This window comes from Gracilinanus agilis, chromosome X (genome assembly GCF_016433145.1).
Source record: "Gracilinanus agilis isolate LMUSP501 chromosome X, AgileGrace, whole genome shotgun sequence".
In the NCBI taxonomy this organism is placed as follows: domain Eukaryota; kingdom Metazoa; phylum Chordata; class Mammalia; order Didelphimorphia; family Didelphidae; genus Gracilinanus; species Gracilinanus agilis.
The window spans coordinates 19,436,463-19,461,684 of record NC_058136.1 but is presented as its reverse complement, the minus strand read 5'-3'; the positions used below and the strand labels follow the sequence as shown (position 1 = coordinate 19,461,684).

Sequence of the window (25,222 nt, the reverse complement as noted above, 5' to 3'; positions counted from 1 at the left end):
TACACAGCATTGACTCCAAGATGGAAGGTGAGGGTTTTAAAAAAAATGTCAAGAAGCATTNAGAAGCACGGGGCCAGCTGGGTAGCTCAGTGGATTGAGAGCCAGGCCTAGAGACAGGAAGTCCTGGGTTCAAATCTGGCCTCAGACACTTCCCAGCTGGGTGACCCTGGGCAAGTCACTTCACCCCCATTGCCTAGCCCTTCCCACTCTTCTGCCTTGGAGCCAATACACAGCATTGACTCCAAGATGGAAGGTGAGGGTTTTAAAAAAAATGTCAAGAAGCATTTATTAAGCACCCGCTATGTGCCAGGCACTGTGCTAAGTAAGCACTGGGGATTCAAAGAGAGGCAAAAGATAATCTCTGCCCTCAAAAGCTTCCAGTCTAATGGAAGACAACATATAAACAAACACATAGAAGCAAGCTGTATACGGGATAATCAACGGAAATAATCAACGGAAGGAAGCCACCAGCATTGAGGAGGACCAGGAGGGGCTTTCTGTAGAAGAAGAGTTTCTCAGCTGGGATTTGAAAGAAGCCAGGGAAGCTACGAGATGGAGAGGAAAAGGAAGAACATTCCAGGAACGGAGGTCAGTCTGTCAAAATGCCCAGAGTCCAGAGATGGAGTTTCTTGTTTAAAGAGCAGCAAGAAAGCCAGTGTCACTGGATCACAGAGTAAGTGGGGGGGAAAGGGGAGATAGTAAAGTTTAAGAAGACTGGAAAGGTAGGAGAGGGTCACGTTGTAAAGGGCTCTGAATGCGAAACACAGGATTTTATATTTTCTTCTAGAGGCAATAGGGATCCACTGGAATTTTAAGAGACAAGGGGTAGGAAGTACCAGCAACAGGTTATTGGAGCAGACTCCCCAAAAAAGAAAGAAAAGAAAACGGCCCTGGTGTAAAGTAATGAGGGCCTGGATCATGGTGGAGTCAATATGAGAGGAGAGAAGAAGGTATACACGAGAGATGGGAGAATTGGGCAACAAAGTAGATGTTAGACATAGAGGCTGAAAAAGAGTGAGGAGCTGAGGATGCAAGGTTGTAAATCTGGCTGGCTGGGGTGATTGGTGCCCTTGACAAAAACGGGGAACTTAGAGATGGGGAGGATTTGGGGAAGAATATAATGAGTCCATTTTTGAATAGTTTAAGCTGTCCATAGCATATCCAATCTGAGATGTCTAACAGGCAACTGAAGATGTTGAAGAGCCTGGATGTTATAAGAGAGGTTAAAGGTAGATAAGGAGATTGAGAAATATCAGCATTGGACCTGAAGAGATTATGAGACCATTAATTGAAATAGGTGGGGCAGCTAGGCGGTCCAGTGGGTAGAGAGCCAGTCCTGGAGTCAGGAGGACCTGGGTTTAAATCTGGCCGCAGATCCTTCCTAGCTGTGTGACCCTGGGCAAGTCACTTCACCCTAATTGCCTGGCCCTTATCACTCTTCTGCCTTGGAACTGCAACTTAGCATCGATTCTAAGACAGAAGGTAAGGGTCTAAAAATAGTATAGAGGAAGAAGAGGGCCCAAGATAGAATCTTTTGAGATGCTTACCATTAGTAAACATGACCTGAATGATGATCCCTCAAAGGAAACTGAGAAAAAGCAGTCAGACAGGTAGGAAGAGACCCAGGAGGGGGTAATGTCATGGAAACCTAGATAGAAGAGGGTATCAACAACGACATATGTAAAACCCAGGGGAATTACTCATTGGCTATGGAGGGGGGAGGAAGGGAAAGAACATGAATCATGGAACCATGGAAAAATATTCTAAATCAATTAAATAAAAATTTTCAATAAAAAAAGAAGAGGGTATCAAGGAGAAGAAGGGCTTTTGTTTTTAACAGTGCCAAAGACTTCAGAGAGGCCAAGTAGGATGAAATTGAAAAAGGCAACAAAGAGATCATGGCTAACTTTGGAGAGGGTAGTTTTTGTTGAATGGTGAGGGCAGAAGCCAGACTATAGAGATTCAAGAAGAGAGAGGAAAGGAAGTGGAGGCATTGATTGTAGCTGACCTTCCCATGTGGCATAGCCATAAAATGGAGGAGATATAGGACAACAGCTAGTAGGGATGGAAAAATCATTTGAGGGTTTATTGAGGATGGAGGAGTTGGGAAACAGCTTGTAGACAGGGAGGGATTGAAGATAAGTGAGAGACTGGGTGTGACACAGGGGGCGACCCGCTAGAGATGAGCATATAATAAATTCATGTTAAATGTGACCAAAAGCAGTTTACTTCTATTTTTTTAAACCCTTCACTTCTGTGTATTGGCTCCTTGGTGGAAGAGTGGTAAGGGTGGCCAATGGGGGTCAAGTGACTTGCCCAGGGTCACACAGCCAGGAAGTGTCTGAGGCAGGATTTGAACCTAGGACCTCCCATCTCTAGGCCTGACTCTCAATCCACTGAGCCACCCAGCTGCCCCCTACTAAGCAGTTTACTTCTAAACAGACTATAAAATGACTAAAGGCTCCCATGGGCCACATCCACATGAACTCTACCAACAATATGTCAACAACCTTGAACAGATGGCCAAATCATGACCGTGCCATTGGCACTAGAAATTACTGAAGGAATCCAGACACATTGGTCAATACAGATTATGAAAGGAAACCCTAGGAACCACGCCACTCCAGGATGCAACAATTCAGCACCTACCGAATATGTAGCAAGACACCTCCTGGTGGCTAGAATGAATCAGCAGCAGCTCACTGTCTCGGAGCTAACAGAAAACCGCTTCTTTCCAAAGCCCTGAGCCTACAAAGGCAAAAATCCAGGCCCCTTTCCCCGAGGAGCACATATCTGGATGAGGGAGACAACATGCAAATAACTCCGTGCCTATGAAGTAGAGATCTCGTCGTATCCTGAAGACGTCAGCAAATACACAGCACTGAAACGAGCTTTTTAGCCCATTCAGAATTGCTACCCACAAGAGCCTGGCCATAACTCGGAGCCATAAAACTGAAGAACGACATTTTGACTAGATATCACTATGGCAGATATTCATTATCTTGAAGCTACATAGAAGGAGGAAGCCTGTCCAAACCTAGTGCCTAGCAGAACAAATCAAAGTCATGTAAGAACAGTCCCCGTCCCCCGCCGTCTGCCTGTCGGCCACACTAGTCCTCCTGGAAATGCTTTCGATAAATCTTCAGATGAACTTGCATCCCAACATTTTTATTTAGTTCTAAAAACCCAGCTCTTTCTGTCCCCCCATGCGATAGCCCACAGAACGTTAAATGTAAGAGGAGGATAAGAGCACAGTATGACAACTAGGTAGTGACCGGTCCTAGGGACCATTTCTATCTGAAGTACATTGAACAGGAGAAGAGTGAGATGACTAATGAGGATGGTGATGAAAACGATAACAGTGACAATGAGGAAGAAGATGATGATAGAAGAGAAGCATGATGACGTGGGTAGGGGGCAAGCCTCAGGGTCAGGAAGACCTGGGCTCAAGTCCCGCCCCTACCACATACCAACTATATGACCCTAGACAAGTCACTTGACTTTTTCATGCCATGAGATGTGTAAGAAAGAAGTTTCTCACCAATGGGTTGCTGAGGAATTAAACAACTCTTAAAGACCATCTCCCAAATTGTAGAGGGTTTGCGATCTATATTGGCAGAAGGATTACACCAAGCAAAGCCACAGATCCTTGAAGAGTTCAAATCACTGAAAGCACCTATATTGGTTTGAGCTATGACCAACCCTAAAGGAACAAGCAGTAGCAGCAGGAGTCCAGAGTCTAAACTATAGCTAGAGCAATACAGGAATGGAGGCATTGACCCTGCTGAGACAAATTGTCTGTCGATCCCCTAGGGCCCTGCTCCCTTCAGACACCCAAGAGCTGAAATGGTGCGCTGTGTCGAGTTTGCTTTGTGGAGAGCTCACGTCTTTATTAAGCTCTCCTCTCTCTTTCGCCCATTCCCCCTGGCGACCAATGGCCCACATCTACGGTGTGACTGCTCATGGGTAGGCATCTTAGAGGTCGCTTAGCCCAACACTTCCGTTTTATAGAGAAGGAAATTGATGCTTAGAGAGAGATTTGCTGAAGATGTAAAAGACCAGTCATCAAACTTGGGTCTTTCTGATTCCCAATCCAGTTCCCTTCTCACTGCCCCCACTCATCAATAAGTGAAAATTCTGAAGAATCACGTCTGTTTAGCTGGCTCATAATTAATAGAAATGTGCACGTGACTATGTTGGACTCTTTCAACGCTTATCTCTTGCTCAAGCTAGTTAACCTTTCCAAGCTAAAAAGCAGCAGTAACTGAGGTTGAGGTTGAAGTAATTAACCCTTCCCATTGTCAAAATGGATCCCCTACCAACTAGTTCTAGCTAACTCTGAAATGTTCATCTCCCCCACTAATTGCTGTGTAGGAGTGACTCTGGCAGGAAACCTCAGTGAATAAATGAGCCCCTCTCTCATTTGATATTTTGGAATTAGAAAGCTTCCAAGACACCATTCCATTATATTTCCTCATTTTTCTGTCATGGGGAGAGGTTCCGGTCTTTTATTGTATTAAAAAGCAATTATCACAATATTTTATTCCATAGTAAGTTTGACGACTAAGAAAGAAGGCATTCAGAAATGAAGGTGTGGGTTGTTTTTTTTTTTTAGATTATACGCAGTTGATCCAACCATATGTGTCTGGAGAAAATTGTCAGGGAAACAACTCCCTTGGAAATACCAATTCTGAATCTGCTGCCTTTACTTCGTGTTATTAAACTGCATAATTCCTGCTCAAAGATTGAGATTGTATTTCAGGTATTGTCATCACACAGGCTGAACAACACACCACATGGGAATTGGGTTACAGCGCCTGGAAAGTGCTATTCATGCCAAAGAAAACTGGGATTTATTAAGAAGACTAAGAGCCCTCCCTCACTCCTCATGTCCTAGCGAAAAGCCATCTCCATAATCAGGTTTCATAGCACATTACCAGACCTAGTTTGAGGCAAACAAAATTTGGCTCCAGTTGCTAATATAGTGGGGGAGGAAGGGGAGCTTCCATTCCACGGTGACCATGGTCCCTATTCTTCGTCTCACAGTTCTCTGCAGGCCCATGCCGCTGCTTACCATGACTGCTTTAGGACACCCCTTCCCAGGTCTTAGAGCCACAGCATCCCTCTCCCCAGCTCCCCCAGGAGCAAGGGTCCAACTTTCTATCCCATGGCGGTATTATCTTCTCCCTCACCCCAATTACCTGACTTTGTCCCAGGAGCTCAAATTCCTCCATATGGGGTCGTGTGCTATACTTGGCTTAGGTATCACTGTTAGCACATTCACATCTGTCAGTGCCTCATATCCCCTACTAGGCTATAACTACCAAAAGAGTGGCAACTCAGTCTTAACTTAGTCACTCAGTGCCATGTACAGTGCATTTCAGAAAGCCATTCAGTGTCGGAAAGGAGCTCAACCTCTGGCCTAACCTCAGCCTGAAAAGGAATGCTCTCTACAGCTTCCTTGAAAATGAGCCATCCAATCCCTACCTGAAGCCTCTATTAATGGAAGGAAGGAAGGAGACAAGCATTTATTAAGCACCTACTTGGTTCCAGGAGCTGTGCTAAGCACTTTACAAATATCCCATCTGATCCTCATGACCACCAGCTTGGGAGGTAGATGCTATTGTTACTCCCATTTGGCAGATGGATAAACTGAGGCAGAGGTTACAAGACTTGACCAGGGTCATCCTGGCTAGTAAGTGTTTGGAGCTGGATCTGAATTCGGGTCTTCCTGATTAGAGGCCCAGTGCCTTATGCACTGACTGTTTCAGGTAGGGAACTCACCATTTCACTTTGAATCAGCTCTAATTATTGGAAAGTTTTTCCTGCATGGAGCCAAAATCTACTTCCTCAGAACTTTTTCTACACATGGCTTTCAGCCTGGGGTGGAAGAGAGCACAAAGTAGATGGTTAATAAATGCCTGTACAACAGTAACAGCAATATTATGAAATGATCGACTGGGATAGACTTTGCTACTCTCAGCAATGCAATGATCCAGGACAATTCTGAGGGACTTATGAGAAAGAACGCTATCCACCTCCAGAGAGAGAACTGTCAGAATGCAGATCAAAGCGTATGATTTATCACTTGTTTATTTGGTTTTATGTTTGGGTGTTTTGGTTTCATAAGATTTTTTCTCTCCCCAAAATGAACAATATGGAAATATGTTTTACGTGATCATATGTGAATAACCCAGATCGAATTATTTGCCAGCTCTGGGAATGGGGAGAGAGGAGAGGGAGGGAGACTATTTGGATCATGTAACTTGGGAAAACTTAGGTGGAAATTTGTTATTACATGAAATTGGCAACCAAATCAAATCAAATCCAAGCTTGTACAGAGGCAGGCGAGTGGGTGTAGCTTGCTTGGTCCAGAAATCACATGCAGTCTCACCAGGAATTCCTCAGGAAGCCTACACCTTGCCAGTCCTCTTGTACCAGCCCAACTCCCAGGGCTGGGAGAGCTTTCTTGGAGCCTCACTCTGAGGGCTGATGCTCCTAATGACTGTCAAATGGCCTGCCTGATTTCCATCCTTCTCTAGAAGTCTGTGTCTCACATGTTCCTGGAAAAGTGGCTTATGGGACCATAGAATGTGAAAAATAAAGGGGAGCTCAGAGGTTCTCCACAGCAGCCCTATTTATTTCACAGAGCAGAAAACTGAGATCCAGAAAGTCCAGGTCAATGGGCCGCTTTGTCTAGTCTTGAGACCATCAGATAGTAGATTTTTTTGGACCATAGTCGTTCATAAGCCACCTTCTGAAGCATGGAGGGTTGTAATAACTATCAGTTAGCTCCTGTTGGTGTTCCTTTCTGTGGACCTGGAGGAATCTGGAACTTACGATCTAATGGGAAGGATGGGAAGGCAATGAATAAATAGGAATAATAAAAATAAAACATAAAGAATCAAACCCTGAAAGCAAATATGTGTGTGTGCATGAGTACATATATGTGTGTATGTATGTATCTGTGATGTTCAAACACATACACAAAAGTGCTGAAAATCAGGAAGGGGAGAGAATAAAGAGTAGCATGAGTTGTTATTGGTATGACTGAGTTGTGTACATGGGAGAAGTAAGTCTTGAGTTTCTAGGATTAGAATTCCCCTCCCCTCAAGATCCCATTTTACAGATGTAGAAATTGAGGCTCAGAGAGAGAAAGTAACTTATCTAAGTCCACACAGCTAATTATTGACAGGAACTAGAATTGCCAGTTCTTCTGACTCAATCCAGCGTGCTTTTCAATTTAATTCACTTCAACAAATGTTTTATAATGAGACTAATCAGAGCTGTCCTGCATTCTCTTACGAACTGGCTACCAGCAATCAAATCTGATTCCAAGACAGTGGGTGACTGTATGACCCTGGACAAGTCACTTAACCCTACTTACCTTAGTTTCCTCATCTGTAAAAGGAGCTGGAGAAGGAAATGGCAAGCCACTCAGGTATCTTTGCCAAGAAAATCCCAAGTGAGATCACAAAGAATTGGGCATGGATGAAAAAGAACTGAACAATAAGAAATACCGGAAGCTGTTTTGTTTTAGTCTATGTATGTGAAGCACCTAGCTCTGTGCCTTGCACATAGTAGGTGTCTAATACATTGTCACATGTGTCTCACTTGGCCTAATCCTAGCGGCCTCCCCCTAAAGGCTTGTTTCTTTTGGTTTGCTTCATACTCCCCACCCTAGAGTTTTACTCAGGAGGAATAGAAGAGGGCCTGGACAGAGTTTTGGAGGATGTCTACATGATGTTGGCAGAAGGAGGAGAAGGAGGAGAAAGAGGATCAAACAAGGGAGGTCCAGTGGCCCACGGTGTCTCTCATTATAGTCACACTCCCTCTCCATTGCTCGGAGAATATTTGGGAGGCAGAGAGGCCACTGAGAAACCATTGCAATCGTTCAGGCATGACGGAGGTAGCTTTGTGGTAACCGCAAGCAAGGACAGAGCTGAGAAGTCGTGCGTAAATGTTTCTGGTTAAAAAGAAAAACACAAAAAGAAAAGTGAGGCAGTGACAGTTTGGGATGCTTTTAGACTAACAGGCAAGAATTGAGCAGCACCAGCATGCCAAGTGCAATGGAAAGGATGTTTGTCAAATCCAGACCCCTTATTTTACAGACATCAAGACCCAGAGAGGGGGAGGGACTTGCCCCAAATCAGCAGGCATTAACAGACCTGCAGTTAGGTAGCGCAGTGGATAGAGCACCAGGCTCTAAGTCAGGAGGGCCTCAGACACTTCCTCACTGTGTGTCCCTGGGCAAGTCATTTAACTCCAATTGCTAGCCCTTGGCCCTCTTCTTTCTTAGAATTGATATGAAGACAGAAGGCAAGAGTTTAAAAACAACAGAGATCTGGATCCTCTTCAGAAGACAGCTGCTGTCCATGTCCACCCCCCCCTCCACCTCCCGCCCCCAGTCCTCTTAGGTAGGGTGAAGGCATTTGAGTCATCGCCAGTGGGAGGGTGACAAGAATTATGACTGTTAAGAAGCTGGACCTGGGACTTCGGTCTCTGATCAAAGGATTACCTGTGTGCGTGCAAAGAATGAATGTTAAACTATCTAAGTTAGCAGGGAAACTTTTGACATTGATTCTGATTACAGACTGTCTTCCGCTGCTGAGGGAAAAAACCATTTCTTTAAAGAATAATTCTGCGGGTGGAACATGAGGAGGGGGAGCTGTTTTCTATTAGGAGAGGCAGAACTAACGTCACACAGTTAGGCAAAAAACCAGGCAGGTACCCTTAGGAAATGGTTCTGTAAATTGTAGGAACTGTATGGAACACAGATCCTTGCTATTATCCAATATCAAGTTATTCCGCCCGACCACTGAATCATGCCTCTTCACTCACCACCATAATCAGGGATTCAAGGTAGCGGAGCTACAGGGGGCAGGAAGGTAGCAGCTGCTGTCCTTACCATGACATCAGCTATTTTCTCCCCATGAAGTTGCCTGCAAGTGACTGACAAAAACAAGACAATCCAAGGCTGTTGGGCTGGCAGGCTTTAAGGGGATTGGGAAAGAAGGACGGAAAGCAGAAGCAGCTAGGCGATTAACATTTATTAAACACCTACTAAGCGTCAGCCATTGAGCCAGGAAAGAATTCATGGAGACCGACCCACAAATGCTAGACACTCTGGCTACCTTGGTGGCTTCTCCTGTGTGTCTCTTGACTGTAGGGTCCCCCTCCATTGTGTGCATTCCTGGAGAAAAATCTTGTGAGGCAGACTGTACCGTAAGCTGCCTGAGGTCTAAGGCACAGACAGATGGACAGCGATGATGTTGTGTCACAAGCTACTTAGAGCTGCATCCTTGATGGTACCTTCTGAGCCATTCCCTATTAGCTCTTTTTTTTAACCCTTACCTTCCATCTTGGAATCAGTAGTGTGTATTGGTTCCAAGGCAAGAGAGAGGTAAGGGCTAGATACCCATGGAGAGGCGATAAATTTAAGATGCAGAAGGAGACAAACTTTTTTTAAGCCTTCCATCTTAGAATCAATACTGTGTATAGGTTCCAAGGCAGAAGAGCAGTAAGGGCTAGGCAATTGGAGTTAAGTGACTTGCCCAGGGTCACCCAGCTAGGTAGAATCTGAGGTCAGACTTGAACCCAGGACCTCCTGTCTCTACACCTGGCTCTCAATCCACTGAGTCACCAACTGTCCCCCAACCCATTTGCTCTTAGTATACCAGTATCAAGGGTCACAGCTCCTCAAGCTCTGCTTCAAAAGATCTATTCTCCTCTTACTTTCAGCCCTTCAGATCAATACTCTTATCAATAACCACTGACTGTGGTATTTACATGACTATCGTGGCAGTTCCAGCCACAATCCTCCCTTGTCCCTCTGACCAGGGAGGTTATCCATTTTGATTCTTGGAAGGTTCTCAGCCAGTGACAGTTCCTGTTGCTGACTTTGCCTTGGAGTCAGAACCACGGGGAAAAGAACATCCATTAATTCATTCAATAAACATGAATTAAGTGACCCTGGGCAAGTTACTTGATCCCCATTGCCTAGCCCTTCCCACTCTTCTGCCTTAGAACCAATATACAATATTGATTCTAAGACAGAAGGTGAGGGTTTATAAAAAAATAATAAAATAAACATGAATTAAGCATCTTCTGTGTGCAAGGCACTGCTTTGGCTTCCAGAGATGCAAAGACAGATAAGACAAAAGAAGCTGCCAGGAAAGTAGAGGAAGGAAGATATCTGGAACAAATGGGATCTCTCCTTGTAGATCAAGGCATGTTTGCTATGTATCAGCATCAGCGTGATGAGAATGGGCAGTACCTGAGGAAAGGGGAGAAGGCTGTCCAAATAAATTAAACCAGTTTGGAATGGAAAGTCCTTTAGCTCAGGGACTGGCCCATTTTCATCTTTGAAACCTCAGTCTCTAGCACAGTGTTTTGCACATAGTAGTTATCTAACAAGTGTTTCCTGAAGTGAATCGAAGCCTTGTTAGGGAGGCCCCATTGATTAAGCTCTTATCACCTCAGTCACGACAGAAAGGCAGATGACCATAGCAGGTAGCCACAGAGTTTAACCAAAAGAGCTACCAAAGAGAAAGAAATGAAAAACCAACTACCAGCAAGTATCGAAGGCAAGAAGAATGGCTGGTTCTGCAGAAAACATGATATGTTTGCGTTTCTGACAATACCAAGTCAGACCAATGAGTGGACAGATGGCGAGTTGATCTCCATCCAAGGAGAGAGAATCTTCTTCTTTCCAGATTATCCGGGAGGATAGAGTGTTTGGGGGGGTTGGGGGAGGTGGAGGTGGGGGGTGATAAGTGCCATGAAAAGAAAATGAAGATGAAAACAAATGTAAGGAACGTGACAGGAGGCTGAAGGATTGAAGAACATGACACAGAGAAGGAAGGGAAGGCAATGAAACATTAAACAGATTCATAAGAATTAATTTTCTGTGAGAGGGTGCAGGGGAGCAACCCAGGGGCCCATTTCAGAAGGGAGCAGCTTCTTATCTTCCAAGGCAGGAGGCAAAAAGAAGAAGGGAAGAGGTGGTGCTTGCTGACTTCCTCCCAAGAGTTACTGAGGCAGATGTCAACCCGGCATAAATAGTAGAAGGGTCTACTGTCTCGCCAAAACATGTATTATGGATATGGCAGAAACTCTCTCAAGACTTGTCCAAACTGATGACTACCACTCACTTCTCATGATTCATGGGAGGCTGTCACCAGAGATGACTAAGAATTAGGAAGGCCTGGGCAAAAACAGCTAGACTTGAGGGTCGCAGGTGGTGCTTCCATCACTACTTGTGACAGAAAATAGGGGATTAAACACATTTGAGAAGTGAACAGCTGGCTAAGAAGATTGATTTCTGGACTTTGGCTTCAAATATAGGCACAATGGGCTCTCAGCCAGGGAGGAGTAGACCTCTCGAGGGATGGTAAAGATGTGGTTTCTCTTGTAGTCTTGTGAAGCTGATGAAGTGTGCTTAAAATTGAAAAAGGGAGGGGAAGGAAAGAGGCCTAAATTGACATTACAAGACACAACTGCCAAATTGAGTATCCCAGAGAGGAGGAGTGAGGACATAGGAAGGAGGGCAGAAGAAGGGACCAATAATTCTCAGGAGACACTCTCTGAGAAAAGATCCAGCAAGAAAATTCCTGGCCTCCGATACGAAAGTAATAAACAAGGTAAACTAAATATCCTAACCCAAGTGGCCAATTTTGTCTGCAAAAGTAGCATTGACCCTCAATGGGTGCTACTTGTGGCAGCTCTGAAAGGGCATATCTCATTCATAAGGGATCAAATGGGTAGGTAAACATTATATATTAAGACAGAGCTATTCACAAAAATCTAGGAATGCAAGGGAAAAACACAATAGAGAGTCCTTGGGTGATGGTCAGTGGAAGAAGAAACAAAAGTGATACACTGCATCATGGCTTACTGGAGAGATGAATTTATATTACTGAACTTGGAGACATGTCCCGAGTTCAAATCCCAACTCTGCTACTTCCTACCTATATGATCATGGGCAAGTCACTTCCCTTTTGGAGGGCCTCAGTATCCTCAGCTGCCAAATGAAGAAAAAAATTCTGAGGTTCCTCCCAGCTCAAGATTTATGATTCCAGGATCCTATGAATTTTACAGAAGGAGGGATTAGGCAAGGAGTTTGGGAAACATCACAGATTTGGAAAAGAAGAATGCCAAAATAGTTAAGGAGGACTTGAACTAGCTAGGTATTTACTGAAGTTCCCTCCCCGGTGCTAAAAAAAATGATGCAGCTAGCTGGTTCAGTGGATAAATTTAGAGCTAGGCCTGGAGATGGGAAATCTTGGATTCAAATCTGGCCCCAGATATTTTCTAGCTGTGTGACTCTGGGCAAGTCACTTCACCCCCATTACCTAGCTCTTACTCCTCTTCTGCTGTGGAACTGATACTTGTATTGATTCTAAGGCAGAAGGGAGGGTTTTTTTAGGCCACTACTTGTCCTAAACTTGTGGTCCAGGGTCCCAAGTTCTCGGTTTAAACAGATCAAGGTCCATTTTAAGGATTGACCCAGGATGATAATTCTCCTTGGTTCATTATATATCTTCACCCAGAATTGACTTGGGGGGGGGGGGAAGGAAGAAAGGAAGGAAGGAAACATTGAGATAGTGCCTACTAAGTCCTAGGCTCTTTGCTAAGAAACTATGATCTCATTTGATTTAATATAATCAAAATTCTTTATTTTAAATCTTGTCAAGTTCTCTCTCTCTCTTGTTTTGTCATAACTTCTTCCCTTCCCCATAGATCTGACAGGTAAACTCTTCTATGTTCCTTAATTTACTTATAATATCACCCTTTATGTCTAAATCATATACCCATTTTGACTGTATCTTGGTGGAGGGTGTCATGTTGATCTAAACCTAATCTCTCCCATCTCCAATTTTCCCAGCAGTAAAGCTGGGACCTTTGGGTCTATCAAACACTAGATGGCTAAGGTATGATCTCATTTGAGCTGCACAATGACCCTCGGAGGGAAGTGCTGTTATAATCAACATTTTCCAGTTGAGAAAATGGGAGACTGACAAAGGTGAAGGAACTTGCCCAGGGTCATACAGCCAGCATGTCTGAGGCCAGATTTGAATTCAGGTCTATCCACATTACGTTGCCTCCTTCAGAGTATAGCTTGTATTCAGATCTCCACAGATATGAGTAAAGGACTTTGAAGATCCTATACAAGCACTCAAGGTAACTACGTATACCGGGTATGGGACAGACTTTTTTCTCTTTCTTAGAAAATGCAAATTTACAGGAGGTCATATAGAAAACACATTCCCCTTCCACCAGCACCCCTCGCCAATAGAGTTTAAGCCCCTCAAGGCCAGGGATTATACCTCTTTTGCCTCTGTATCCCCAGCCCAGCACCTCACACAATGCCTAGATGTATAGTAAGCACTTAAGAAATGCCACTTACTTTGTGCCAGGAGACAAAGACCAAAATGAGACATTGCCTGTCCTCTGGGAGTCTGCATGCTATTGTGGGACACCATGTGTATCCAAGGAAGTGAATAGGAGGCCATCTGGAGGGGGCAAAGTACTACAAGCTTGGGGTAAAAAGGTTTCCCATAAGGGCTCAGTCTTGGAGGAATGCTCAGATTGTAAGAGAAAGACAGGAAGGAGTTCATCCCAGATGCAGGGGAACCCTAGGCAAAGGCACAAGACACAAGGGACGGAATGACTAGTTTGGGGAACGGCAATTAGGCCAATACCGAGAATTTGCGAAGGGAAATCACATTAGAGAAGTCTGGAAAAGTATGCAAGTGCCAGTTCATGGAGGGCCCCACAGGCCAGGCTGAGGATTTTGTATTTCATCTTAGAGAAAATAGGCAGCTATGGATTTCTGAGTGAGGCAGTGGCATGGTCAGATGTGTCTTTTTGGAAATAGCCTGGCAACTGGGTGGAGGGTGGCTCAGAAAGACAAGAGCAAAAGTAGGGAGACTAATTAGTAGGCTATAGCAGTAGTCCAGGGAAGAGGTGATAAGGGCACACTGAGGCAGTGTTGACTTTGATCACATAGCAGGATAGTAACCTTCCCACTAAGCTGTGTGTGGGCTGGACTGCAATCCCTTTGAGCTCAGTTTCTGTTTATCAAAGAATGGTTGAGGGAAAACAGAACAAACCTTGGTGTTCTTTGGTGTTTCTGGCGTCCCCTTTGGGGGCTCCATTTTCCCCCTTGCTGAGGAAATGTGACTGTCTGCTCACAACCCGAAGCAATTAAAGGGAACACTGGTTAAGCTGAGAGAGAATTCTCAGAGTCAGCTGCCTGTTTACTTCGAGAATATTTTATTTGGCAATCAAGGAAAAAAGAAGAGATGTTGTACATGGAGCAGTGAGGAAGAAAGCAATTTTACTGTATTTTTACAGCCCAAAGAGGTGTATGCAGTAATGCAGGACAAGTGTCCCATTTTTGAAAAAGCATATTTTGTCTTTGAAAGATGTTTTTTCCCCAGGACTCTGGTAGTTAGACATAATTGCTGTATCCTTGGGTAGAGCAGGCACTCAGAAAGCCCAGCGGAAGGGTTCACAGTTGGCAGAGATATGGTTTGATGAGTGCGGCAGCAAAGCTTTTTCTCGAATCATCTTCTGTTCTCCCACACGGTGACTCATCGGCTGGTCTGAGAGACATCCACATCTGTGGAATTAAAAGTTAGTTCAGTACACCTTTAATGTAGTTGTAGGAACTCACAGTCAAAGTTTTGCTGGACTCAGCCAGTCTTTCCCTGGAAAAGGGATGGGGTTATTTACTACACGGTGAGCTTATTCAATTGTGTTAGAGTGAAAAGAGGGCTGGATTGGCCTCACAAGACAGAACTCAGAATCTCTGAGGTCATCCAGCCCATTCCAACCCATAGCTGGACAAGAATCTTCTTTATGTAATGGGAGACCAACCAGTCAATGAGGGCTCATGGGAACATGTGTGTTTGGTGAACCTGCTCCTGGAAGTAAGTAATGGCATAGAGAGAACTCCGGGTCTGGATTCAGGAAGACCTGAGTTCAAATCCATCCTCAGACACTCCATAGCTGGGTGACCCTGGACAAGTCACTTCACTTCTGTTTGCCTATTTCCTCAACTGTAAAATGGTAATCATAAAAGCACCAACTCCCAGGAGTATCATACGGATCCAATGAGCTGAACATTTGCAAAAGTGCTTAGCATGGTGCTTGGCACATAGTAGGTGTTTAATAAATGCTTGTTTTCTGCCTGGCTTCCTGTCAGAGCTGCTGTCTATCTCCTGATAGGGTAAGCAGTCTTAGGAAACTCTCACCAGGGCTTTGTAGTTCATGCATTCCTGGTCTGCTAGTGCTTCTGTCTTTGCTGTGTCTATCTTTCCCGGTGTTTATGTGAAATGATACTGGAGATGGCTTTGGAAGGCTGTGAGAACGAGTCACTGGAAGGCTAACATCTTGAGCCCACCCCAAAGTTTGCTGGCAGCTGATTCTGGTGCACCAAAGCAATGTCTAGAATCAGTCGGCTTGGTCCGGGGTAGCCAAAGTGTCATCTCTACCAAGTAAAGGAGTGACTTCGTTCTCTGGTTATGCCACATTTGGGAGTGACCTTGGTGGGATGGACTTGACTGCTTTAAGTTTGAACCTTGTCTCCCCGGGGACCAAGGTGGTCTAGGGAGATGGTACCTATGGACAGCGGGGAGGAAATGTTCTGTAATTTCTCTTCTCAGGACATCTTCTTGATAAATACCCCTGCAAAAAACTCATGATGCTAACTGGCTACATGATCCTGGAGCACTAGTCACTGGCGTAAGCAATAATATAAGGGGCGGGGGGGGGGGGGACAGTAACTGCAAGGGGTGACTTGTGTTGGGGAGAATACACCAGAATGGTTATGCAAGCTGATTACTTTAGATACCCCAACCCTTCAAGAATAACCCGAGAACCTTGGGGGAGAATGGATGAATGAGGGGCACAAACTGCCAATATAAGTGGGGGTTGAGAGAAAAGATTCCCCAAGTCTATACAAAGTCTACACTTACAACACACTCACATATACATACCTTGGGCTTCAACTTCCTTTAGTCATTTTCATTCTCTTTTCCAATCCAAAGATCACTTTTTTTTCTGGCAGAGAAAATAGAAACAAAATAAAAGTTAAATGGGTCTGCATTCTCTCTGTTGTCTATCATGATTTTCTATCTATCCTAGGAAATTGTTCTGTCCTATCTTTGATCATTGTTCTTTTCCCCAAACCTTGCTTTTGTTGCCTTTATCTTCCCCCACTATCTTCTCTTCATTCTGAGCTTTAGTGCCCCTGATATTATTCTTACAGGACCATGCCATGCTTTTCTATTGATCCTCTGCTAGCCGCCCCTGCTCTCATTACATGTCTTTAAAATCCAAGTTGGTTGATGAATTCCCTAGGCAGTCACATTGGTCTCTTAGACAGCTTCCACGTCCCCCTCCCCCATCTAAATTGTTTCTCTTTGTAATTTCAGGATTTTATTCTTGAGAGTTTCTCGTCTCTCCTGGGCTACCTTCCCCTGTAGAATTTTAATTCATGGGATCCTACCTAGTCTCTCTTGGAACCTTTTGAAATCTGATCTCACAAGCTAGGGAACCTGTCAGACCATGTCAGGCTTTCTTCTTCTGCCTTTTAACAAATGGAATTGCCACTTCCCCCAAGGTTTTCATCACTCTTCAACAACTAGTATCTCCTCTTACTTGTTTTCCTTTTCTACCACTCTCTCCTCCTCATTAGCATCACCTCTTCAAAGTCCAGCCCTTTGTCCATGCTATAAAAGTTGGGGACTGTCAGCTGGGATGATGTATGTGTGTGTGTGGTGGGGTGGGTTTCGTGTGCTCTAAGTCTGCTACCATAGCTACAAAAACATGACAGGTTCACTGAAACACAAAAAAACTTGCAGTAGTCTGCAGAATATTAAACAGAAAAGAATAATAGGAGGAGGATGGCTTGGCTCAGGTCTGTCTCTATCTAAACCCCACCAAAAAGGATCAGGAGAACAAAACAGAGTGGGGGGGGGCGGGTGAGAGCAAGGAGAAGGGACTTTGAAAAAGTCCAGAGTGTCAAGAGTAGAATCCAGAGAGGAATGGAGACATGGTTGGTTTGGGCACTTTCCTTAAAATGGAGGTTTGGAATTAACTTGTAGAGGCAGGGCATAGTGAGGAGTGAGAGTGCCACTGATAGAGTAAAAGACCAGGGTGAATGGGCACATGAGCTGGGTCCTAAAGAAATTCTAAGAGGTGGAGGTGAGAAGGAAAAGCATTCCAGGTAGGAGAGACAGCCAGGATCATGGCACAGAGTCAAAAGGTAGAGAGAGGCAAGTGGAGCTGAACCCCATACAGTAGATGAAAGGGAATGATGGGTAAGAACACTGGAAACACAGAAAATGGCCAGGCTATGAGACCTTTAAATATCAAAGAGAAGAATATGACAGTATTTGATTCTAGAGGTGATAGGGAGACGCTGGAGTTCATTGACTTTAGCAGGCAGGGAGAGATGCTTTAGGAAAATCATTTTGGCCACTGAGTGGAGGATGGGTTGCAATAAGGAGGGATTTGAAGTAGTTGAGGATGAGAAAAAGACAGTGCTCTTGACGGGAATGGTAAAGTTGTGAAGAGAAGTAGGTTCAGAAGAGATAATGAGTTCTCTTTGGAACATGATGCTTTGAAATGCCCAATAGGCAGTTGGTGAAGCAGGACTGGAGGTCAGAAGAGAGACAAGGGCTTAATATGCAGATTTGGGAATCATCTGTAGAGAAGATCACTGCATTCATGAGAGCTGATGAAATCACCAAGGGAAAGAGTATGGAAGGAAAAGAGAAGGCCAGGACTTAGTAGGGAAAACATGGATGAAGATCCATCAAAAGAGACTTGGAGACAGTCAGACTAGTAGGAGGAGATCCTAGAGAGCAGTGTCACAAAAACAGAAAGGAAAAAGTATCCAGGAGAAGGCAATCAGTGATGTCGCAGATGTTGCAGAGGTCAAGAAGGATGAGGACTGAGAAAAGGCTATTAGATCTGGCAATGAGAAATCACGGGTTGGTAGTGGAATTGTGTGTCAGCTACAGTGGGGGGGGGGGTTGGGGAGAGGAAAGAACATGAAACATGTAACTATGGAAAAATATTCAAAATTAAAATTAAAAAAGGAAAAAAAATTAAAAAAATCTTGCTCCCTCCCCCCCACCAAAAAAAAAAAAGAAATCACTGGTTGGTAACTTTGGAGAGAGCTGTTTCACTTGAGCCAAATTGCAAAGGGTTGAGGAGAGAAAAGGAGAGGAGAGGAAGAGAAGGTATGGGAGGGGAGAAGCAGAGAGGTTGGTGGAAGCATCTAGTATACATGACTTTTTTAAGGTTTTTAGCTGAGAGTTGAAGGAAAGATGTAGGATGATAGCAGATAAGCATGGCAGAATCTTTCTAAAGATGAGGGAGACAATAAAATCATGGGTGAAAAAAGGATGCCCACTATCACCAAGATTTGTACCATTTGTACAATATATTGTATTATATATATACATGTACATATATATAGTATAAAATATATTGTGCCAGAAATGCTAGCTTTAGCAATAAGAAAAGAAAAAATTGAAGGAATTAGAGTAGGCAAAGAGGAAATTAAATGATCACTCTTTGCAGATGATACAATGGTATACCTAGAGAATCCTAGAGAATTAGCTAAAAACTAGTTGAAATAATTAATAACTTTATTAGATTTGCAAGATACAAAATAAACCAGCATCAATCATCAACATTTCTATTTATTACCAACAAAGCCCAGCAGCAAGAAATAGAAAGAGAAATTCCTTTTAAAATAACCCCAAACAATATAAAATACTTGGGAATCTACTTGCCAAGACAAATCCAGGAATTATATGAACATAATTACAAAACACTTTTCACACAAATAAAGTCAGATCTGAACAACTAGAAAACTATTAATTGCTCATAAGCAGATCGGCTAATATAATAAAATGACAATTCTACATAAATCAGTTTATTTATTCAGTGCCACACCAATGAAACTACCAAATAATTATTTTATAGAACAAGAAAAGATAATAACAAAATTCATCTGGAAGAACAAAAGATCAAGAATATCTAGGGAACTAATGAAAAAAATGTGAAGGAACATGGCCTAGCAGGACCAGATCTCAAACTGTACTATAAAACAGCAATTATCAAAACAGTTTGGTTAAGAAATAGAATGGTAGATCCACAGAGTAGATTAGATACACAATATAGAGGGGTAAATGACCTCAGCAACCTAGAGCTTGGTAAAACCAAAGACCTCAGATTTGGGGTAAGAACTCACCATTTAACAAAAACTACTGGGAAAAACTAGAACAGAATGGCAGCATCTAGGTATAGACCAGTATCTCACTCACACACTATACCAAGATAAGGTCAAATGGATATAGATTTAGATATAAAGAGTGATACTATAAGTAAATTAGGGGAACATAGAATAGCTTACCTGTCAGACCTATGGAGAAGGGAAGAATTTATGACCAAACAAAGAGATAAAGAACATTATAAGATATATTAAATTAAAAAGCTTTTGTACAAACAAAACCAATATAACCAAGATTAAAAGGGAAACAACAAACTGGGAAAAATTTATAGCAAATTTCTCTGATAAAGGTCTCATTTCTCAAATTTATCAAGAACTAAGTCACATTTACAAGAATACAAGCCACTCCCCAACTGACAAGTGGTCAAAAGATATGAACAAGCAATTTTCAGGTGAAGAAATCAAAGCTATCAATAATAATATGGAAAAATGATCTAAATCACTCTTGATTAAAGAAATGCAAATTAAAACAACTCTGAAGTACTACCTCTTACCTATAAGACTGGCCAATATGGCAGTAAAGGAAAATGACAAATGTTGGAGGGGATGTGGCAAAATTGAGACATTAATGCATTGCTAGTAGAGTTGTGAACTGATCCAACCATTGAGGGGGGCAATTTGGAGCTATGCCCAAAGGGCTATAAAACTGTGCATACCTTTTGATCTGGTAATACCACTACTGAGCCTGTATCCCAAAGAGATGATAGAAAAGGGGAAAAGGACCTACTTGTACAAAAATATTTATAGCAACTCTTTTTGTAGTTGCAAAGAATTGGAAACTGAGAGGATGTCCATCAATTGGGGAATGGCTGAACAAATTGTGGTATATGACAGTGATGGAATCACTATTGTGCTATAAGAAATGAAAAGCAGGATAATTTCAGAAAAAGCTAGAAAGATCTACATGAACTGATGCAGAGTGAAATAAGCAGAACCAGGAGAACTTTGCACACAGAATCAGCAATATTGTATGATGATCAACTGTGAAAGACTTAGCTACTATCAGCAATACAATGATCTAGGATAAGGACTTATCTGAAGGACTTATGACAAAGAATGTTATCCATCCCCAGAGAAAGAATTATTGGAGCCAGATGTAGATCAAAACATACCATCTTTTACATTAGTTTATTGATGGTTTTATTTTGAGGTTTTGGTTTTATATGAGTATTCTCCTACAACAATGACTCATATGGAATTATGTTTTGCATGACATTACTTGTATAATCCAGATCAAATTGCTTACCATCTCACAGAGCGGGGAGGGAAGAAAGGGAGGGAGACAACTTGGATCTTACAATTTCGGAAAATACATGGCAAAAATTTTACATGTAACTGGGGAGATAAAATGTCACTGAATTTAAAAAAAGGTTGAGGGAGAGGATGGCTTGGTTTTAGGAAAGAGAGAAGCCATCAGTAGTTAGGGAGAGACTGAAGATTATTTAGAGAGATGGGGATGATATTAGGTGCAATCTGTTAGAGAAAATGAAAGGGAATGTGACTGAGGGAACATGTAGGAGAGTTGGCCTTGCCAAGGGAACAGGACCTTCAGAGGCTGAATGAAGATAGTTTTAGAGGGAACATTCATCAAAGGATCTCATTTTTTCAATGTGAGGCAGAGTCTTCAGCCAAAAGCATGGGAGGACAGGGTAGGTGGCCCTAGAGATTTGACAAGAGATCTGGCATAGTGGCTATGATGAGGTTGATACAAAATCAATTAGAGAGAAGTAATAAGACTGCCTTGCACTGAACATGAATATAAATAAATATACCAACAGAAAATCCCTTTTGACTTTTGAAGTTCTTCAGAACGTGGCCCCTTCCTATCTTTCCTATCTTTCTGGCCTTCTTAGAATTTACTCCCTTCCACAAACTCTATGACCCAGTGACACTGATCTCTAACTTCCTTGAACATGATACTCCACATCTATTATCTCCATGCCTTTGCACTAGTTGCTTCCTATGCTTGGAATGCTCTTTCCCCTTATTTATGCCTCTAAATTTACCTACTCATCTCAAATACCTGCAGGCCTTGCCCAGGCCCCCCAATTACTAGTGCCTTCCCCTTTCATCTCCTGGTTTACTTCAAGTAACCCCCTAAGCAACCAGCACAGACACTGAGAATCAGTGCTCTTTTCTGAAGGTGCTCAGTTGCCAAATTAAATTCACCAGAAAAATGAAAAAGAAATTAGCAAGGTTTTGGGATGAAGACACAAAGTGGCTTTGCTACAAACACTCCATAATTATTAGTCTAAGTTTGGTGGTGTGCAATATCCGAACAGAAGATGGATGGATCCTTATAGATTAAGAGTTCTTGACTTGGGGTCTGTGAACTTTAAAAAATTGTTTTAGAACTGATTTTAAATACAATTGGTTTCCTTGTAACTTTTTTTTTTCATTATTTATTTATTTATTTATTTTTTAAGCCCTTAACATCTGTGTATTGGCTCCTAGGTGGAAGAGTGGTAAGGGTGGGCGATGGGGGTCAAGTGACTTGCCCAGGGTCACACAACTGGGAAGTGTCTGAGGCCGGATTTGAACCTAGGACCTCCCATCTCTAGGCCTGACTCTCAATCCACTGAGCAACCCAGCTGCCCTGCTTGTAACTTTTGTATTTTATTTCATGCATTTAAAAATGGAATTCTGAGAAGGGAAACATAGGCTTCAGCAGACTATCAAAAAGGTCTAGGACACAAAAAAGATTAGGCACCCCCGATCTACTCTGCATATATCTTATATAAATAACTCCATACCTTCTTTCTTAAATGTTGCCTCCCTCATTACAATGTACCCTTCCTTGAGGGCAGAGATAATTTCCTCCCCTTTCTTTGTATTCCAAGAATACAAAGTGTCTAGAATATAAGTAGGTGCTTCTGACTTAACAAATGTTGAAGCTAAGTGACTAGAAGTGACAGAAACAGGGAAGACAGGAAAATGGTTTGGTTACAAGCTGGGGAATGATCAACTAGATGGCTCAGTGGGTAGAGCTCAGGGTCTGGAGTCAGTTAATTTAGACCTGAGTTCAAATCCAGCCACAGACATCTTTTTAGACACTCACTTGATGTGTAACCCCAGTCAAATCATATAACCCTTTCTTTGCCTTAATCCACTGGAGAAGGAAATGGCAAACCACTCTAGTATTTCTGTCAAGAAAACTCCATACAGAGTCACAGAGTCAGACACAACTGAACAACAAGGGGATGAGGAGTGGTGAAGGTAATGAGTTATATTTTGCACATTTTTTTTAAATTTACATGCCTGTGGGACATTAATGTGGAGATATCCAGCAGACAGCTGGTAATGTGGTGTTCACAAAAGAGATGAGTGGTGGACATGTGAATTTAGGTGTCATCTTTATGGAGAAGATAATTGAACCCAAGAGAGCTGATGAGATCATGAAGATAGTGTGAAGAAAAGAGTCCAGGACAGAGTTTCAACTCTTCAATTCAACCATTTCCCAATTAGAGCAAGTACGCAACTTTGTTTTCAGTTTTTTGCTACCACAAAAAATACCGATGTATTCTTATCTACCCTTGTTAGATACACTCCATCCCTAACCAAAAGACTTTTATTCCTGTAATGTGTTTTATGTCCTGAAATCCATATCCCATTCTCAGATATAATTATTTTATCCAGCTGTTCGCTTCCTAAATCTACCCTTTTTTTAAGTGCCCCCCCCTCAACTACAATCATGAAAATAATGCCTGTGTCCCTGAGGCCTTCAGGTTCTCACCCAAGACTTCATAATTGTATTTATCTTCTCTTGTTGACTTCCTCCTTCTGTTCAAAGTCCTCCTTTAGTTTCAATGCTTCTCCTTCTGGTCCTTCTTTTCCTCACTCAGCTCCTTCTGCTTGATTCCTTCTCCTTCACCTTAAGCCTTTCTCTGTAAGCTCTAACATGTTCATTCAGCTTATGTCCTCCATCTTCCCCTGCTTCAGTTTCTCAAGTCCTTCCCAAATTGGATCTCTAGTCTTCTTCCTAATCCCCCAAACCCTCCAGATCCCCTTCATCATTCCTTCCCTTTCTTCAGCTCAACTCCTTCCCCTGTTCTTTCTTCCACACAGTCTCTCTCTCACCAAAGCCAGAAGTAAAATGACCTAGCTTTGAGTCAAGACTTACTAGCTCTCCCTAACCCTACGAGTCCTCCCATTACTGAGCTCAGTTTCTTCGAAAGAAGATTGCATGAGGTAATGCGTGGAGTACTTTCTAAACTTTCAAGCACTCCCTGTTAACTACTTTTTCAAGTAAGCATGAAAAACAAGGTATCCCTTAAACAAAGGGCTCAGGTCAGGTGAGGGAAGGGAATGAGGAAAGGCTTCTCTGGGAAAGTGGCCCTAGAGCTGAACTTTGAAAATTACAGGTGATAACTAGGAACACAGTAACACAAGCAAAGCAACATTCTAACCTGTGTAGTAACCAGTCTTGATTTGGAACTTCTTACCACTCATAGCTCTTTATTGTCCTTTGCCCCTCATATCCAAACAGGTACAAAATCTCCCAACATCTCTCCCATCTATCCTCTTTACTACACACAGAACCATCGGCCTATCTCAGGCCCTCATCAGCTCTCACCTGGACTGCAATAGTAGCATCTTATTTAGTCCTTCTCCTCCTCATTAATCTCTAATGGCTCCCTATTACCTCCAGGATCAAATACAAAGCCTTTTGGCATTTAAAGTCCTTCACAACCTGGCTATGTTCACAACTATGGCTAACTTTTCCAACCTTAATATACAATGGCACAGCATAGTGGCTATCAAGCTGGCTTCTAAGCCAGGAAATCCTAGGTTTAAGTTCTACCTCTGAAATATACTTGCTCTGTGACCTTTTTTTAAAATTATTTAATTAATATATTAAGTCAGGAGTTTATTACCTCAAGAAGTAACACAGGCTGCCACTGAAGACAGGAAAATAGGTGAGTTGTATTTGTCAGATCCAATAAAAGATATTAGGAAAAACAAGAAGTTCTGAGGTCCCATCTGAGACCTTTGGGAGGTGGATGCCAAAAAACATGACTGCCATCCCCTTCCAGGGATCTTCAGAAAACTGCTTCTCCCATTCTCTTCTGCAGGCTTTGGAAGAGTTAGGGAGTTAGACCCCATGATGTACCACACCCAACTGGGTATAGCACCAAGGCTTTTGAATCAAGGCCCTCTTCTTGACCTTTATTGTTTCAGTAAATTATCCTACTCCTGGCATGAAGGGAGCATCTTTGTTGCTCCAAACAGTAAACAGTTATTAAAAATAAGTAAAGACACTTGCAGCCAGAATAAAGTCATTCTGAGCTGTGCATCTGTGCCCTCCAATAATCAAGGGGCAAGGAAGTTGGAGGCACTCTTCAGGATGATGAGGAAGCTTTTGTGAACAGGCACTCCACCTTCCCCGAATCTAAGCTGACTCCTCCTGCTCAGATTCTCAAGTCACAAAATAACAACAATAAAAAAAAAACCCCTTCTGGGAACCTTTTTTTTTAAATCTCAAAACAAAATCAACCACAATAAAGTGAGCTTGGAGTCTGAGCTGAACTTCCTAGCACACCAAGAACAGATTTGTCCAATAGCAACTTCGGTAAGATGTAGAAACCCTGGGGAAGACCAGGGTCCTTGGCAATGTCTGTTGGGCCAACCACAGTCAGTCAAAATGATAGTTCTGCTGCTGTTCCCCTACCCAGTGTCAAGTTTCTTTTTTCAGGATTGATCCTGAGTCCAGGTTTTTGATCCACAACCTTCCCTTAGTGCAAGATGACTGGATCCCATTTTTGGAACAAGGGCACAATTAACTCTTCTGGTCTGAAGGCAGAGAATAGCCTGGTGGATAATTCCAAGTTCTTATCTAGTCCACTGTTTAATTCAAGTCTTTGTATACTCCAGCCAATTTAAGCAGCAAGGGGGAAAAAATGTACACCT

The 25,222-nt window shown here is 42.8% G+C and overlaps 1 protein-coding gene and 1 long non-coding RNA gene across 2 annotated transcripts in view; both read right to left on the bottom strand.

Annotated features, from left to right (window-relative positions):
- The window catches only part of LOC123253517 (transmembrane 9 superfamily member 2-like), a gene marked incomplete at its 5' end in the record, with an annotated part of 941,355 nt that overhangs the window by 553,103 nt on the left and 363,030 nt on the right, over nt 1-25,222 (bottom strand). The gene's annotated exons all lie outside the window — the stretch shown is intronic.
- LOC123253560 lies at nt 14,289-24,212 on the bottom strand. The gene is made up of 3 exons (XR_006506614.1): nt 24,190-24,212; nt 16,005-16,068; nt 14,289-14,626 (listed from the first exon to the last, which is right to left on the bottom strand). It is a non-coding gene; the product is annotated as an uncharacterized LOC123253560 (long non-coding RNA).